The sequence below is a fragment of the Sparus aurata genome, chromosome 13, assembly GCF_900880675.1.
Source record: "Sparus aurata chromosome 13, fSpaAur1.1, whole genome shotgun sequence".
Taxonomy (NCBI): domain Eukaryota; kingdom Metazoa; phylum Chordata; class Actinopteri; order Spariformes; family Sparidae; genus Sparus; species Sparus aurata.
Window position 1 is genome coordinate 30,354,576 of NC_044199.1, and position 19,924 is coordinate 30,374,499.

General features: G+C 41.4%; 1 protein-coding gene across 1 annotated transcript in view; it reads left to right on the forward strand.

Moving 5' to 3' along the window:
- The window catches only part of LOC115593610 (histone H4), a 68,000-nt gene that overhangs the window by 37,468 nt on the left and 10,608 nt on the right, over positions 1 to 19,924 (forward strand). Inside the window, exon 3 of the mRNA XM_030437198.1 lies at positions 9,437 to 9,755. The gene's annotated coding sequence lies outside the window, so the exon portion shown is untranslated. The remainder of the gene's footprint in view (positions 1 to 9,436; positions 9,756 to 19,924) is intronic.

The following is a 19,924-nucleotide window of genomic DNA, read 5'->3' on the forward strand; positions in this document are numbered from 1 at the left end:
CAGGAACTGGATCAAAACAATGTGTTGCGATGAAAAATGGTGACGCCTCCCAGACGCGATGGAGCAATCACACCGAAACGCGATGTACTTCCGTGGGTGACCTTACAAAACATACTCACGCCATCAGACGCTCCAAATATGTATCCCATGATTCCTTAGGTGCCGTCGCGTTGGACGCTGCGTGTCTTGTAAACGTCAGCGGCGTGGAGGAGGTTGGAGGAGAGATGGCGTTGAACCCCGCAGAGAGACATTCTTCTTCTCAGCTTCACCTTGTGCTGAAAAGTAAATGTTTAAGCGAGCGGGGATAAACACCCTTAAATCATCACCATGAGCTGCGAGCGCACACCTTATGGGGGAATTCTGGGAAATAATAGTTGTCCCTTGGCTGTATCTGCGCGTGCATCAGGTGTGCGTGGAGGGAATTGAAGTCCCAGCACACACAGTCTCCAAAACAGACTTTGTTTGAGGCTGCCAGCCTCGTCGATGTTTCTGATCGTGCCGAGATAGACAGCAGGTCAATGCATCTTTTGGTGCACCCTTAATCCCGGCGGCGCAGATAGAGCTGCAGAGAATTTGGTTAAAAAAAATTGTGGGAAACATTATCTCGTCTGATTCATTATGACAGCAAATGCCTGTCTGAGCTTGGGATGTAAACACGGATTAGGCCTTTTTTATTTAACAATATATTTGCTTGGCTTTTCTCCCCTCTGTCCTCCTGAAAGCCAAACAAATCATTAACGTAATCGCGGCTGTGTGGCCGGGAGGTTACACGCCACGGTTACAGTAGGAGATAGAGCTGGGGCTCTTTATGTGCTCCACTAATTTTCCACAAACAAGGGATGTGACCTGATAGTGCTTCTGTAGGTCACAGTAAACAGAACATGACACATTTTTGACATCTGAATTAATCAGAAACAAAAAACAGAAGATACATTTGGAAATATTTTGTCTGTTTGCACATTTCGGGCCGTCACTTAATACGGCGGACAGGAAGTTATAATTGGATTTAAGAAATAGTCAGATGAATACGCAGCTCGAGAGAATGTTAATCAATAAAATGTTCCCTGGCATTACTTCAGAAGCTTCCTACTGAAACGTATTCCTCATGTGTTGCCTGTGTGGATTTGACATTTGACGGGAGAACAAAGAGACGTCTTAAATGATAGCGGGTTATTCAAAGAGACATAGAAGAGTAGAGCAGTGGCATGGCTGCTGTATAGCAAAAACAATTGAGATTTTGAAAATAAAGCCATAATTTTACAATGATGGAGAGTCCTATTATTCAGCTATATTCCAATTAAAACATAAATTGACATTTGTACAAAATGTGTCATATCACGTTCACATTGCATCATTATGACCTAACTTTCGTATTGGGATGTGGAGGGGATGGAGGCGGCGTCACAGCACCTTTTGTGAGTGTGACAAACTGCTGGCTAGTTTTCAGGATACATCTGGACAATTAGTAGTCGAGTTCATGGCGACCAAACCAGGTATTTTTAGCCAAAACATGATGTTTTCCAAACCCTGACCAAGTGGTTTTTGTGCACAGCGTTGTGACAAGCAGCGAAATGTTTGAACGTTTTGTTGCTTTTGCAGAAAAGCACTATCCCTACATTTGTTCTGGCTATCTAATTTAATGCTAGTAAATACAAAAACGAAAAATCAAAATACTAAATCCTCTCATTCCGTAAAATGTAATGATTTAAACCAGTCTGCAGAATTACATTTGAGTCATTAAGCAGCCAGGTTTAAGTTCATGCCAGCATCTATTGTATAGTGAAGCTGTAAGTTAGTGTTCGACGCCAAAGCTGTTGAAACTAACCACAATTAGAATGTGTTATATTTTTACCAAGATAGTTTCGAGTCAGTTGAGAGTGATGAATGTGCTTGATGTATGTTTTTTACAATAACTGTGTCAAAACACTGCAAAGCAGGGGATTTAATAGCTTCTAAAATAAAGATTCCTGGATCCTCTGTGGATTTAGAAACTTCCCTCTGGATAAAACTCACAAACTAAAGTCGTCAAACTGCCTTCAGTGATCACGAGGAAGCGGAGGGACACGACTTGTGTAGTATTGTTTGATTTTGCAGTCACAGGGTAAGCAAGCAACCCCCTTCCACCCCCTAACCCCCCCCCCCGACCCGACACACTCCTCCCCACCTCCCCCTCTGTATCTCTCAGCTCCCAGGAAGCTGCCGGGCTTGGCTGGAGCCAGAGTTCTGCCCCATCCATCATTCTTATCAGGGAGAGCCTGGCTGTACTGAGGAGAGCAGAGGAGAAGACAAGAAAAGAGAAAGAAAGAAAGAAAGAAAGAAAAGAGGAGGGAAAGAAAAGGGTATTTTTGAATAACAGGCACAAGGATATAAGATCATTTTTATGACGCATCAAGAGACGTGTGTGTGTTTGTGGGGGGGGGGGGGGTTGTGGTGCAGGTAGGTGGTAAGGTGGAGGTAGAGGTAGAGGTGGAGGTGGAGGTGGGGGTTAGGGAGTGATAAGCCCTGATACAAACAATAACAACAGGCACCATCCAGCCACATCAAAGCCCCCCATTTAGATTTTGGCTGGTTGAGGGGTTGTATATGGACGAGGATGGGGGGCGTAGGTGGTGCTGGTGGTGGTGTAGGGGTCCTCTGCAGTTACAGTTGTTCATCAAAGCCTCGGCAGCGGTCTGACCCCGCACCGGGACCAGGTTCAGAACATCTTTTACGACTCCGTTTCAAATAAACAAAACACAGCGAACAACACAGAGAAGAGGAATGTCCAAAGCGGCTGCTGATAAAGAGTTTACGGTCGGTCGCAGCAGACGGAGCTTTTACTCACTGCTGTGGATAAAGAGCCGAACGCCATAACTGTCAGCGTGTCCTCAGATGTCCGAGGGAGCGCTACACAGACAGACAGTGGAAACACTTTCACTATCAGAGCAGGATGTGCTGTCTTCGTCTTTATTAGATATCGTCTCAGAGCAAGGAAGGAACTTTAGTAACGATCAAATCCGTGTTTGTGTGAGGGTCGCCAGTTATGTCTTGGAAGGAAATTAAAGGAGCGGTTAACCAAAAAAAAAAAAAAATGTTTTAATTCAATCATTACGTCCCCCCCACGTGTTGATGAAAAGTCGGATGAAGTTTGACAGTCCACAAAATATTTCTGGAGCTTCACAGCAGGACAGTGTTCCAGCATTGTCCTCCTGTAAAAAAAATGTAAAAAAACAACTGGAAAAAAAGATACAGTGTCTCCGTACAGCTCGTCCAGGATAAACAACGTATCCGGAAGATCCCAAATTGTTATGAAAAGGCATTATTTACACCCTTGTTAAGATAAAATCTGAATCGTAGTTTCAGACGGGTTGCACAATAAGACCAAATCCCATTTCTGAGTTTTATCCCTACTACTTGTTAACAATGGGACAACCCGTCGTTACATGACAATCAGACATTTCCAACATGGCTTCTTCCCCTCATGTAATTTCTGTTATGTTACTGTGGCAATCCTGGTAATAGAGAAAAAAATAAAAAAATAAATAAAACATGGTTGCTCACAATTCATTCAGAAATTCATGCTCTCAATCAAGCCATCAAACAAAAAAAGAGCACTGCCTTGTTACCGGCCGCTAACATTAGCGGTGCTTTATAAGCTAACTTTATCCGCCCATGCTCCCGCCCTGCCCATCTGCACTGATATTACGGGAGCGGCGCAGAGTGCAGCAACTTCACTACTGGACCTTAGTTGCATTTCAGGCCTCATATGACATCTTAGGAGGGAAGGTGATATTGAAATATTTGAAAATGTGTGGCTGTAATGCACAAATCAGCTATGGTACATTAGTCTAGCTAGACAGTTTGCTACTGAGACACACCAGTCGCGGTTGTTCCACGCTTTTTTGTAATCTATCCATACACACCATACCCCTCTATCCTGACAACAGTCGGGACACCCTACACCTAGAGGTGAGTGTACAAATGGAGGGGTTGGGGACAAGGTTGTATCGGGATTGGGCCTAACTCTTTTAGATTAGTAGCTCATTAGATGAACTGTTCCTTTACTGAGATGTTCTATAATGGCCACCCAACCAGGCCGTATGCTTAGATCCAACCAACTCTCATTCTCACTTGTCAAACTAGGTGGTGTTGATGCACCATAATGCTAGTTGCCATCCGCCATAAAACGGAAAGATTAATTTAAGTATAATTGTTCTTTTCGTACACATTTGTGCAGTTACGCTCACAGACTCTCTTCTGCTCCCTACACTCTTATTTTCAGGGTGATAAATTTGACAACAAAAGGAAGCAAAAAAAAACACAATTAACAAAGTTGAAGATGAATTTGACTGATTTGGCTTCCTGATCTGATGTTGTGACTTTTTGGTGTTTTACTTTAAGGTTTTTTCCACTATGAGGATCTACCTTACAATTTTCCATCCATCTAATATTCGTGCTCTTGGTTTCTGGTTGCCAACATGACACTTTGTTTGTTTAATCACCTGCAGCAGAGCCTCTTCAGCTCACGATGTTAGAGGACTAAGCTCCTCTCTGGATGCGGCTTTAATCACATCACACAGTAAGCAGCACCTCCAGTTCAAACAGGCCACACTCATCCTGTCAGCTGCACCGCCATCAGCTGAGGCTCGACCGCTGCGACGCGCTGCAGCTTCAAAGCTGCTGCTCGTCTGGCTCACGCCAAAACCAGTTACAGTGGTGGAGAGCAGACCGCCGCCACACAAAGGAAGCTTTGCTTTAATGTTATCAGAGGCCGATCCACGTCTGTGCTGAGCTGTAATGATGCTGTATTTCCCTGCCTGTCTCACAACGGCCTCATGGCTTTTATAAGCAGGTCCTAATACAACTATACACCATTAGTGAGCCGCTTTTATTACGTTTCCAGCCCTGCAGAAGCCCATTCATCTCCAGCGAGATGGATCGCTCTTGTTTTTTGTGATCATCAAGATGAATGAGTTTATGTTTCCCTCTGGCGATGGAGGGGGAGGACGGTGCCTGCATGAGGATGAGCATCCAATCAGGAGGAAGAACACAAAATAAATGTGAACATTTCACTAAAACAAGAGAACTAAAAAACCCTTTGCTCATTTCTGAACACATGCTTGATTGTTCTTTTTGTATTTTTGATCTGTTTTGTTAGTTTGAGGTGACAGTTCTGAGGAGACTACAGCATCTGGTCCATGTTGTGTTTCTTGCAGATACACAATGCACTATAAATAATCATTTCAACTCAAAAATATCGTCTCGTTTTACGTCTTCTGTCTCTGTGACTGGACTTGAGAAAACTAGCTCAATAACCTCGAGATTTAAAATTAAGAACTGTTCAGTCACACTGATGAAAATCACAATTAGTCTTGATTTCCCTTTAGATTTTTCAGTTTGAGGAGTCAATTCTTCAGAAAAATCAGCTGCAGCTGCTCCTATCAGAGCTTCTTTGTTCCTGCGTCCTGATACAAAGACAATATGTGAAACTGCTCTCAGTAAAGCTTTTAAAGTTTAATTCTTTGGGGATTTGTGGGTCAGGGGTGAAAACAGACATTGCCTGTTAAATGTCAAGAGTCCTCAAAAATCTTGACTTTTTTTCACCATGCTATGTAAACATTTAACTGTTAAATTACATATTCTGCAAATTTTAGCTCCCTGGCAACACGTTAGGTTGGTAAAGCGTCCCGAGCAGCAACAAAGTGAGAAAATAAGGAAATCCAGGCAGAGGGCTGCAGGGTCTCTGCAGATACGAGACATTAACGCGCCTTTTCTCCCCGTGCCAGTCTCCCTCTCTGTCTGTTTCCGTCTTCTAACGTCTTTTACATGAATTGGTCTCGCTACGTCTGCCGCGCATGATGGGCGCCAATTTTGGGAGGGCGACGAGCAAAGATGCATAATAAAAATAATAGCTTATTCCCCTCAAACGCGTTCAGCTAATGTAACGAGTCTGTGTTGAAAATGAAAGGAGGAGAAAGTCAAAACGTTTTGAGAAAGTCAAAATTAATTCTCAAGTACAGTACAGATACCTGAAAAATATACTTAGGTACAGTAACAAAGTATTTGTGCTTTGTTACGTCCCACCCACCTCTGAGCAATGACAAGAACACAGTGGAGAAAAAACAAAATCACTTTATTTTTCAATTAGTTTTCATTTTGACCTCTAAGAGTCAACGGAGATAAATTCCCCCTCAGGTCATTAAAACCCCCCAAAAGCCAGAGACGTTACAGAGGACATGACCTCAGTGTCCTCAGTGGTCGCTGTGGCCGTCTGTACAAATCATCTTTTTAATGCAACACCTCATTGTTGGGTTTTGAATTGATTATCTGGGGAAAAACTCTGTGTGGATGGGGCTTTTGACGGCACACAAACAACAGGAAGAAATAAGAAAAAAAAGAGACAATCATCCACAAATTAAAACGTAAAGATTCCAGACCATTTGTACGACTTTGCGTCTGTAATCTTGGCAGAAGAAGCTCCTGTGCGGGTGTTGAGAGCTGCAGCCCAGGCAGATCCGTGCCGTCCAGACGGCAGCGGCCTCGCGTGCTCTTGCGCCGCTCGTTGTTTTCATAAAGGCCAAAGCTCGGAGGCCCCCTGACAGATACTGGGATGTAATTGGAAGCGTCTGGCATTGTGTGTCGGCCTACAACCTCAGTGCTTCTGTCTGCACGTACAGAGAGATTCCGACCTGTACACACACTTAAAGTCAAGTCACAGTATATCATGACCCGACGTCACAGGTTTGCTTTTACACTGATCTATTGGCTGTGAGAGACCGTGGGAGCAGGGAGTGGATGCCCGCAGGGATCATCCACGTTTGGTTATGAAGTAGCCAGAGAGAAAAAAATCAAAAGGTAAAGACTTATTTCAAACCAGGAGAACACAGTCACTGTGGTTTGTGTCATTTTAGGTTTTTATAAACTTAGAAAGTTGTATTATTTTTGTGGTAATGTAAGTCAGAGGATGGTTTGTTTAGAGGTGGTTTGGGAAATGTTTGTTTACTTATGTGACAGTTTAATTCGGTCTGTTTATGACATAATGCACCGCAGAGAGAGAAATTCGAACTTATTGGAATAAAATACATTTTCATTGTTTTTTTGTTTTCTTTTTCCAGATGAACGTCAGCTTTCAGAAAATGGTCACTAGTCTTCCCGGGTTTGGTACGAGAACAACAACAACACAAGATCACATCAAGTCAACAATTCAAGGAAACTAAAAGAGAACCTACAAAAACAGTTTAACTCTTTTTTCATCTATCATTTCATAAATATTGTAAATTCCCCAAACTCCTCCAAAACAAATGATGACATCTGTGACTCATAGAAGTGTTTTTTCTACTCAGTTACTCTACTTTAGTATAATTTCCAGGGACTGATGCTGTGCTCGACTGTTTCCTTTTTCTGCTACTCCATACTCCATGCTTCACTACATGCATGTGATAACTTTAGCTACAAGTTACTGTGCAGATTACATAATGCATCAAAGCATAAGTAATGTATTTTTTATTATTAAAGTATTATATCAGTAATGAAATTATAAAAAAACACCAATTCTAATATTTAGAAAAATGCTAAATACCGGATCTGATAGTTGATGAATCAGTTGACCCATACTATAAAGTATATACATTCAGGAAAATGCATTTATACTTTAATTTTTCTCTTGGCACTTAAATATATCTAATCTAATATATCTTAATCAATCACCATTCATTCTTTTACTAAGGTAACATATTTACTTTTACTCAAGTATGACTTCCAGGTAATTTATACACCACCGGTGTTTTCTGATTGGATGACCCTCACTGCAAAACTTCAAACAAAGTAACAAATCACTGCTGGAGGAAAATAAATCTGTTTAACGAGGTGACGATGCTATGGCTAAGGTTTGGTTAGGGTTAGGGAAATGGGTTTGGGATGCTAAAATTAGAAAACATTTTAGTTTGGGTCAAGATGTGGTTACGGTAAGGAAACGATTGTGGTTAAAAAAGAAACCATGAACAGGTTGTTTTAAGGCATTATAATGATGATGCTGTCGTTGTCCTTCTGAAGACAGGCCCAGCCACATATTGTTTTTAATTTATTTATCTTTTTATAATCCAAAACGTGGGTTCTGTGAAGCACAAAAATGTGCTGTGTTATCACAGTCCAGCCTGAAGTGAATTCAAAGCTGCTGTTGAAAATTTTACAGGCATCATTTTGGGCTCTTTTTAAAGGTCAGATTTGTTTTTACCTCCAGTTGTCAGAATGCTTCGGTCATTGAAATTTACTTTTCTTGCCGGAACGTTTAATGTAAAAATGAGCCTGCATGTGACCTGTAAATGCCCCTATTAACTGGAAAACACAATGGGTCCGTTGTACGTTGTCCAAGTTCAAATTAGATAATAATATCACTGAAAATGAACACTTGTTTGTCTGAGGAAATATCCAGACATCTGACAAAAAAAAAAAGCCATTTTGTGACCTCATCATTTTTAATTATAGTTATTTTTTAACATGAATTTTGTGCATATAAAATAGTCAAAAACAAGTGCTTTGGTTGAAAAACAGCCTATGCAAAGAGCAGGTTGCATACAATGACATAAACTTTTATTATTTCCAAGCTTGGGGCTTTATAACCCATTAAAATATCTTTATGGATTTGTCCCATTGGCTACATGATGTGTCAATCATCTGGAGGCTGGGGAGGGAGGGGATAGAACTAAGAGTTGGTTTCCTATGAAATCACTCTTTGGCTGTTGTAGGCCACGTGGAAGGCTTAGAAGTGCTCAACGTCTCATGTCTCCTTGGAAATATCTAGTGGTTTCACGCTTACAAGTGATGAAATGAGTTTTGAACAGTGGTTTCTGGGTTGACACCACCACCATCCACTCCAGCTCATATGAATGTAGCATGAATGTGATGCGACACCTATCGTAGGAATGTCAATATGGTATAGATGACAGAAACCGGGCTCGTTGTGGAAACTGTGGTTCCTGACATAATTAGATGATCCAACATGTGCTTAAAGTAGTTTGAAGTGTACTAAGGTCAAGGAATATAATTAAAAAAAAAAAAAAAAAAAGAGGAAGAAGAACAGAAACCGAGCTCAAAACCTTTGGAAGCGTTTAAATAAAGTTGTTTATTATCTCCGACAAGATCATGTTTTTTATTTGTGTCCATTTATATGTTTTGTTTATTTTTGTACAGTACCATCACTTTCTGTAGGGCGCTCACAGAAATATGTCTAGGTGCATACAAACCAGAAATAGTGATCTTAAAAATGTGCTGATACATCAATAAATGATAAAATAAAGGAGTTATATTATTACCTAAACATCATGAATACATTTTGGTTTGGCTTGAATGAAAAAACGCTGAAAACGTGACTCACGCCGTGTTGCGATTTTCACATAAATACAAGCTGCCTTCAAAGAGAATCTGATTTATATTTTTCATTTGAACGTTATTCATCCAGGTTGCTTCCTGCTTATCTCCGGCGGAGAATCACCCAAGACAGCAGCAGTTAGCAACTTCACAAGTGACAGCCTCAGACTATCTTGATGCAGAGAGCGTTACGCTTTGGCTGCCATCCCAAACATCAGACTGGACGGTACCAGCATGAGATCGCTGATAGGAAAGCAGGACTAAACAACATGTGACACAAGCAGAATGGACCATAAATCCCATCCAGGGCTCAGCGAGTATGAGCAACAATGAGTGGCTGGAGTGAACGGCCAGATGTGGAACGGTGCTGCTGAAGAGGGAGACAGATTTATGGCCGCGTCTTTAATGAGGTAACATCCTTTTCACTCATAAGACTTTTAAGAACTTTTTTTTTTCTTTTGCTCCCACATGCAAGAAAAAGTAATTCCTCTGGAGGTAAGACGAGGGTGCAGAGAAGGAGGGGAAAAAAAGCTGAGACGTAAACTGTAGGACTTATTTTTCTTTTTACGTCATTGAGGAAAACCACAGCAGAGGGGAGTTTCGGGAGTGAGAGGGAGGATTAAAAAACTGAGTAATACTTTGACAGCACTATAAACTGTGCAATATGATCTATAGTATCTTATTCTGCTGTGAATGGAGTGATTTGCACTTTTAATCTTTGCAGCTCGTGGGAAAATTACAGACTACACACCAAAAACGTTTATACAAAAGGTTTATAAATTGCTTAGTCGGAATTGGCAAATTCCATAAAAAGCTTTTTATTATGTGTCTCATTTTTTGCCGGCATTACAGTCAGGAATCTGTCTACAGACAATTTGTGGCTTATTTGTGCACTGACTCACAAGTACATGTGCTTTACTGTGCTGCTAATTGCTGTTAGCTTGACGAAAAATGCAAAGTTGCAAGTTAAACGTCAACACTCTGATCAACGTTTGTCATTTACTCGCTGTTGATTTTAAAAAAGGTGTAAAGGGATTTAATATCTTCGTTCTATCACACACATTTTACACCACAAAGGAAATTAAGGCGACATCAATAAAGAGAAAGGTGACAAAGGCGCTAGCTTTTAGCTTGAGAGTTGCAGGTGCAGGATGTAAACAAGCATTTTTTTTTATGTCATGAGAAAAATCAGACTTTGGAGCATGAATACAGTATTCCCATGGATTTTTAAGATGATAAGATGGCCTTGTGTTCTCATCAAATTAGTTTTTTTTTTTAATCATGTTACATGATTGCGGCAGTCTGGCAAGTGAAACCAGATACAAACAGTGTGTTGGCCCACGTTGATTAGCTAAATTGATTGCGTTAGTGCTGATATTAGATTATATTCAGTTTGTTGACAGCATCAGGGCTGTCAGAGACGACTGATAAGACTCAGAATATTAAAGTTAGGGTTGTTATTCTTGAAGGATTTTTTTGGGGGGTTATATTTATGGACAATCTCTAACCGTCACTCCAGTGTCAGTGGCTGCTGCAGGCCTCTAATATGTCCATCCAGTTGTCTCTTTCAGCCTTTGTAAAAAAAGACTGCACCCGCCTGCCTGTGCTCTTTTACACTCTGCACTCATTGCACACGACCGCAGTCTTCCACAGAACCAGGCGGATGTGTTACTAAATCTTTTTAGTGAGCTAGCGGCCCAAGAATGGCAGACAAAATGCCGCCAGAATTTCCCAATGCAAAAAGTACTAGCTTGACAGCTGCGTTTTCTAACATATGAGTTACCCAGGAGGTAGTTGGATATGGTTCAGTAGCAGTTAGCACAGCTGCTGCAGCCACGGCAGCAGTAACATACTCATTTAGCGGCTAACCTTAGCACAAGCACACAGCTACAGCAGTAAGTATTAACAGCCACGTTGGGTAGCCCTTTAAAACTGAGGCACATTCATGACTTGTCTTTTTGGATGTATTAGACAAAAAAAGCCAAGTGAGTGTTGAACTGAGCGAACAAACTACAGAGCTATATCGTTCTGAGCGCTTTTGTTTGAATACTTTACTAACGCCACCATTAACTGAGAGGCTAAGTGGATGAGTGTTCCTACGTTTTTATGATATGACATGAGTACAGGATGAGAATACAAAAGCTGCGTTGGTGGGGCTGTGTTTTTTAAGGAAAATTAAATAAAAGAAATCACGAATCTGAAGGATTATCAAACACCAACACTGCACCACGGCTAGTAATACTCCCTGGAAAGTTATCGCAGCGGCAACTATTCTGTCTGTGGTTAGAACGGTCATGAGGTAAACAGTAGAAATACGCCGTGCATGTAATCTAACAGGAATGTGCACTTGCATGTATTTGAGTGACCAGTGCAGCTCCTTGAAGGAGGATGTTTTATTAGATTGCAGCAATAATTGGGCCACATTTTTTCCCGGAGCCGTCAGCGAAAGCAACACTTAAGTCTGTGTTAACATGGCCTCATTATGAAAGTGACACGACATTATCATAGTCATTATTTTTGTCTCATCCTTAATCTTTTGAGAAGATATCTTTTAGGCTCCGTTTCTGAGATCTTTCACTCTGAAGCTAGAAATGTTAAATCTGTCCCCTCGCTGTTAGACTCTGGATTTAGGCTTTGGCCCCTGAGCCTGTGACCATTAAACCCCTTTTACCTGCTGACCCATGTACTTTTGTGTTGCACTACCAATAAACTAAAAAGCGCGCTGTCACATTATGATAACTTACGCAAGTTTATGAGAATTAGTTTTGAGTTTGCTGACAGACTATTTTCTCGTCAGTGTGTGACATCACATGAAGAAACAGCTGCCCTCAGCATCACCTCCTATCAAACTATAACCTCCTCTATTAAAAAATATCCAGAGGGAGGATCGGGGGCCCCGCAGCAGATTGCATGTTATGAAACCGAAGGGCCCCAGCTTGTTTTTGCTGAGGCGGTGGGCGGCCATTTATGAGCTGCTAACATGAATGAAACAAGGTTTTAAAACAGAGGAGGTAACAGAGGATTTGTGTGGCTGCACTCGAGGGCCTTCGCCTCAAACACTGGCGCAGATTGTGCTCGGGGCTCTGAATGGCAGAGTCATCACCCTCTAACTCCTCTGCTCATTATACAACCTCTCCAGCTTCACTCAGCGGTGTTTGACCGGCACTGAAGGACCCTACGAGAATGAGAAAACACACCACCAGTTTCATGAATGGGCACGGGCCCCCTCTCCAAATAAATCTGCGAGAAAAATACAAGGTGGGTAAATACTGACTGAGAGCGACAAGAGTCAAAATTGAATTTCCGTGGAAGTGATGTAATCCGCTGCCCCGGGTCAGACCGAGATGTTATTATCTTAATTTGAGGTTCATTAATCGCCCGGTGAAGCGGGCTGATGACAAGGTTTCCACCTTGTCCCAGCTGCACGGAGCTGCCAGCTGATTTAGGACGGCTCCCTGCCTCGGTATGTAAACCATTTGCTGCAGGAATGTATAAGCAAGCCGTAAAAATAGGATTTGGCTGAGACATACAAGACGGATCGCGCCGTAAAACAACGCGCCCTATCTCCACCGCAGCCTGGCGGGGGCGGTCGAGGTGTTTGGAGGTGGGGGTGGTGGGAACGGGCGAAGGGAAGCCCGCAGGTTCAGAGTTCGGGCCCTGCATGGCGACAGGAGGAGGGTGGGCGTGTTTAGAACCGAGAATGGATTATAGGCTCCGAAATGCTGTAATCCTCCTCACAAATAAACGATATATAACGTAGGAGGAGGCTTAAGGAGGAGACACTTTCACATGCAAACACTCGCTTTCACGTCTGCACACACACGCATCTTTCAGAGAGAAGAGGTCCCTGTTAGCTGAGAGACTACATCATAATCCGGAGCGAAATAAGGCAAAGCATGAGGAGAAATATCGACAGCATGATGCCTGGTAGCAGCACAGATTACCGCTTCCACATCCATCAGTTTTCTGAAATCGGCGAATCGTGTTTTGAAGCACACAAGAGCAGAAATTCACCAATAATCTGCGTCCCCCTCCTGAGAAGATACAGGACTGGCATCATAAGTGGCTTCAAATTTAGAGATGTAACTTAAAATGAGGTCTGACAGACAGAAGAGAAATATACGAGCTGACGTCGCGCACAGATCAGAGTTATGTCTGCACAAGAATGTTTGAGAAACAGCGACTTAAGCTTAATCCTAAACCAAACAACCCAAAGCAAACTCTGGGCTTCTTCCACGTTTACAGAGTAAAAAACTGTCTTTAATCGTTTTCTCAAACATGTTAACTGATTACATTTCAGAGCTGGAAAAAAAAAGATAAAAAGATGTATTACCTCACTCATAAGATCTGCTTCCAACATCGCTCAGAAATGAAAAACAGCATTTCCCCCTTCATTTATTGATTGAAACACATGATATGTAACATTTCTGTCAAAAAAAACAAAAAAAAACAAGTAGACCTCTGTTATATGTTTTGCTGAGTTGTGTACCCAAATGTTTTAAGTGATGATCAAACCCCAAAAATGTGTAATCGAGGTAGCGGTGCCTTTCAATCAGTCGCCTGTCGCTACAATTCCCAGGAGAGAGTCAGAGAGTGAAGATGGACCAAACCAAACACGAATCAAACCTTAAAACACGACCTCGTCGGGTCCTGCGCTGCTTCACAGCATCCCAAAACTGCTCGCTACTTTTGTTTTCATTGTTTTGTGTGAGAGTAAATACATACTTTCCCCACGATCACATATAGTCAAATATTCTGACATTAAGTCTTAAGCTAGGCTACAAAAGATTCAGCATCAAAAACCCACAACATGTTATTGTTTTCATGTAACCAGGAATGTCTCATTCTGTTCACGACGTCCCAGCAGGACAGCAGCATATAAAGACACAAACAACATTAAAATAAGACAATAAAAAAAGTTACAACAAACGATAAAAAAAAAAACTTTAATTAAAAAGGAACAAGCAGCAGACTGAAAACAGACAGCAGTCAAATTGTCCTCGATCATATCAAATAATCTATAAGGCGATCCTGCAGCTCACGCTGAGATGAAACATCACCTTCACCGCGCAGGTTCAAGGAATGACACATCATTTGTCTGCGTGACCGAAGGTTGCAGCTACTGAATGTGAAATGTAAACTCCTCTTTGTTTCATTAAACCCTGATTACAGGAGGACGTGACCTCTGTCAGCATACACACTTTTATATTTATTACAATGTACAGTCTTTTTTTAGGTAACTGATCTTCAATACAGTCACATATATAAGTAATAGTCAGTTTACACGTGGAATGCAATTACATACAATCACTCAAATACCGCAGTGCAGCAAGTACAATTTTTTAGTTACTGTACGTTTTCTGCTAGTTTATACTTCAGCTCCACCACATTTATATGATCAGTTCAGTTACTAGTTGCAGATTATACATTATTGTAACTCGTCTCACTAAACACCTTCTTACTTATGTAGTTGTATTTTTCCATAACGAGCATTAAGAATCATCTGCGTATATAAAACTCAATCATCTGAACCTTTGTTCTGTTTATCAGCTCAGTCGAGTACAGAGTCTGTCATGAACAATGTTCCTGCTGTCGTTCATTTCATATTGATTCCACCCGAAAAAACTATAGACTCAGTCGAACGTCTCAGTTACAGTTTGGTTTAATTTACGAAGGCTGTCAAATGTTTTCCTCATGAATTATTTTTGTAAGCAGCCCACCAACTCTGGCTGCTTGTTCATATGTATATCTGATATCGTACAGATTATTTCTTTTGCTTTTTATTTCTTCTTTCTTTCCGATCCTTTTAATTATTTATTTTTCTCTTTTTAATTAGACTTGTGTGGTTTTGCACTGGAGAGTGCAGGGTTTTTACACCTTTCCATCACGTCTTTTGTTGCTCCTGTGTGTATTAATTTGTATTATTTGTATACAAACAAACAAACAAGAAAGAATGAAAGAAAGAAAGACAATCACACTGATTCTGAAAATTAGAAAGATGCTGAATATCAGATGCAATAACCAACCTGGCTCATAGTAGCACATGTAAATATACTGTATGTATATTTTACTTTTAGTTGTACTTTTAATATTAATCACAACGAATATCAGAAACTTTAACTCAAGTTGGTATGAGTTACTGTCACCCTAACCAAAGTAATATTTTAGCAAGATCTCTTTTACTTTTATTGTGACTATTACAACTTTGAAATATTAAATAAATCCAAATGAAATTAGGTGATACAACTTTTGCACTTTTTGCTGCTGTTTTCGATCATCGTGGTCTCGTAAGTGTCCTCTGGTTGGATTTATTTTGCTTATTACTCTCTTCATTGTCACAGAAACCCAGAAAGAGAAAATGACTCAAGTATGGAATGTTAAGAAAGTTAAACAAGACAAACTGACAGGGGCAAAGTTGAGTTTGTATTTTAAAGTGAACCAGGCGTTCGCATGTTTGAGGTTCAGAAATGTCAAGACTCCAGTATTCATCATATTGCTGCGTCTCGTGTGTTTCCCCCGGCAGAGGATTTTATCTAAGATTCAATATCCGAGTCTGCAAACTTCATTATATATGTTTCATTTTAAAGGTCAAGCATCATAAAATATAGAGCTGGTACCTAATTATTTAAGTGGTTTGCAGTCTACGTTTTGACCCGCTAGAAGTAAAAACTACTTCCAGGATGATAAAAGCTGTAAACTCTCGATGCCACCGTCACTCTGGGCTCGACTGGAGCCTCAGTCGCTGTCAGCAGGTGCCCTCCGCTGCTGTTTCATTGAAAACTTTACCACCCGAGTGGAGAATAAACTACCTGTCACATGTTGTGTGTTTGGCTGTGACGATCGTCAGGACGGGGGAAATGACTCGATGTGATCTCGCGTGCAGTCCTCTGTCCTCTCGGGCTCACGGAGGTCTGGAGAAATTCAACTAGAGAATTCGGTTAGGGAACGGACCGGAGTCACATCGGGCCTATATTATAATTCAAAACAATAAAATTACGCCACACAGAAGTTGTTTGTACCGGACTCAAACACATCCAGAAGTGCTGTTTCCGCTTTGTTTTAATCTTCCTTTGTTTGGGGGAAATTTGCTGCCTGATTTCTGTCTTGACGAGCAGAACACCTGACATCAGGAGAGTAGCAGCAACGGTTTGTAAACTCAGAGAGAAATGCTCTGTTTTTCCTGAAGGCCCTGTTCACACTCACTGTTACATCTGTTGAACATCTGTCCGTTTAATATTTTAACTTTATAACCTGAATATAACAAACAATTAGCGACTAAGCAAAGGCAGTTACATTTTTTTTCCAACTCTAAATATCTACGTTAAAAGGTAATCTGCAAATATAAAACGTTATATTGATATTTAGCGGTAGTGGCACTTGTAGCCTTTTGTCAGGACCGTCCTGTCTTTAACCCCTTCAAAATAAATTCCTCTAATGATACATGTGTGCATCTTTTCTAGAAATTAGAACATTAAAGGTGATCAAATGTATTTTCAGCATCCTCAGCCATCACTTGTAAATCAATATGCTAAACTGTAAGTTGTATAACACTAAAGCACGTCCCTGAACGTAAACTAATCTGTTACTTAGGAGATTAGCTTTATTGGTCTACAGTCTGAGAAATCTGCTGCGGTTTTGTTTCCCTTCAAGTTTTTTTTTTTTTTTTTTTTTTTTTTTTTCCTGTGTCTCATCTGTTGTACAGACTGCGAAGTAGGTGTAGGCGGATTTTCAGGGCAGATGTTCAGCATATTCTGATCATCGGCATCTGTGACTTTTCTGTCAGATTGCAGATGAAATCAGCTAATTTAAAGATGTGCCTACTTTTTGTACCTGATTACGGCATTTGAGTAAATTCTGCTTGTTTTCAACACTGGTTGGTCTAAATTTTGACGCAAAGATTTACATTTTTACTGTACATGAACATCGGCCCCCAAATATCTGTTTTAAATCTCCTTGATTTTTAATAAAAGGCATCAGCCCTGAAATGCTTTGAGGCGAATTTGTGATATGTTTGTGATTAAAATTGACTTGATATGACCCATCCTGCAGTTGCTTAAATTATAAACCACCACAAAGGTTTTGTTCTCGCCCCTCCAGTCATTGGTTGGTTTGTTGCAGTATTAATGTTCAAATCTCATATATTTAACCATTTGAGTCTTTGCACAGCAGTGTGATTCAGTTGTGCTGTGATCCAACTAGGAGTGTCGCAATATTGTGGTATTCACGATAACCGTGAAACATGATAGAGTCAAAAATAACAACAACACAGAACAAAACGTGAGTTCATTCAAACATTTAGTCTTTAGGTGGATCATCAGTTAATCTTCCTTTGCCGGGGTGAATGCGCGGCAGGTGGCAGGCAAAATTGTGTATCGTGATAGTGAGGTTCATAGGGAAACAGTGTCAGCAGCGCCGATGATTTTGGAAGTCTCTTCTCCGTTTTGGGATTTCTTTCAGAAAGCAGCAGATCGGGATGATGTTTAAAGTCAAAGGGAGGCATCACTTCTGCCAGTTGGGCGACGCTCGCTCTGCTTGTCGGTTGTTCGCTGTTTTTGGAGTCAAAATGGCAGCCTCATCTCAACACAACACTGACGTCACGCACCTGCAAGTCATGCACAAATAGACACTGGAGGCCGGAAACTTAACAAAAACCTGCTCTGTCGTAATGAGGAGCTCCCTCACTTCCCAGCATCGCTCATAATTTAGCCTCCGTTATTTAGGCTGCGAATAACCGCTGGCCTAATTCGTTCAGCTCGGTGGCAGGCAGCACAAATGCTTCTCATGCAAATGAGGTAAATGTGTACACCAAATTACAGCTTGTCATCCTGCATAACCCGGTGGCGAGCCGGACAGTTCGCAGGAGCGATCGACCAGACGAGGCGGAATAAGAAGAGAGGCGGACGAAAATCTCCACGAGGCAAAGATGATTTCTGACTCTCTGAGGCTGCTGTTTGATTGGATTACAGTACAAATGTGTTTTGAAGGGGATAAATCAAAACGCTGCTGAAAACTGCCAGAGATTTGAGTTTCGCCTCACGGGGAGAATTGAGTAACAATGCTCACATTCAAAAGCTCATTCTCCTACTTTATCACACACTGTTCTTGTTTATTTTGTTGTGTATGGACGTGTACATGCAGTCTAATGCACGGCAGAGGTCATGTGTTAGAAGCCCTGCCATAAAAAAAGCCCAAGGGGCAAAAGGGGGGGGGTAGGAGAAGAAAGCCGGCAGAGGATGAGGAGGGGGAGGAGGAGAAGGAGGGCGGCGGCAGAGGAGGCGTCTGTTTTTCCTCAGGAGCGAGGCTGCAGAGCGAAGTCGACATGGAAAAGCCGGGGAATGGGAAAATGGTGCTGCACCGCGCCTGAGCCGAGCTCCCAAAACCTGCACTCAGTTTTACTAGACTCAGCTCTGTTAAGTTCTGTTGTTATTAGTCGTGTTCGGGTCGACGCCATCAGCTCTGGTCTGCAAACGGGTTCCTCAGCATTAATGAGACGAACACAAAGTACCAGTTCTTTCAAATCTCGTTAGGGGTCGTCACATGAGGTCTGAAACAAAGTAAACACGTGAATAATTTAGAACAAGGGTTGGACAAAATCAGCCAACCCAAACGCCGGAATAAATGTTAGCTCGGCTTGTTTCTGCAAAACCACAGATAAGTTCAAACTGTAAACTATTACATGTTGCAAGATTACTTTTTCAATTTTATGTTGCGTCTTCGCTGTACATGTCTTCTACTTGGGTTTAGTTGCAAATAAACACTTGGTTAGGGTTAGAAAAAGATTACGGTTTGGCTTAAAATACCTCTTTTCGTGGCCACGGTAACTGATGCCAGTGGTTTGACTGCCTGTCAAAAATACCCCGTTTTGGTCACCACAGAAGCTTTTTAGGAATGTCTGCAGGTCTCCTTATAAAAACACTGACTTTTGATGTGACAAAAACGTCTGGAAATATCTCAAAGGTGTCCTTACAAATATGCACTGGTGTGACTTTAACGGCGGTCGACCATTTGGCAGCATTGTTGTCTGTAATAACGCCACCGCTGTCCCAGCGGCGTTTGTGGGGACAGAATCAGGTATTTTATGTCGGACAAGGTCACCTAGAAATTAAAAATCAATAATTATCAAATCACCCTGTGCCGATGGACAGTCAGGTGACCTTTCATAGTGCACAAAACATTTCTGAAGCTTCACAGCAAAACGGCATTGCAGTGTTCTCCGAAAACAACAGAAGTAGCTGGAAACTTCTTTTAAAACGTAAAAAAACAACACCAGCTCACCGAGTGTAATCCAAGTCTCTACGAGCCCTTAGATCCCACATTGATCCAATAAGACGTTATTTACACGGTCAACAAGCTCGTGCACCCCTTCAAACACTTTAGTGAATATTTCCCTGTAAATAACATATTTTCAAATCAAATTGGGATCTTGGGGCTTCCAGAGTCCTGGATCATGTCGAACAAGCTGTGTGATGCCAATATGTTTTGGTTGTCCTTTCGCATTTTAAACAAGTCCCCTGCTACTCTACTTAATTGGAAAATGCTGCAATGATGTTTTGCTGTGAAGCTCCAGCAATCTTTTCTG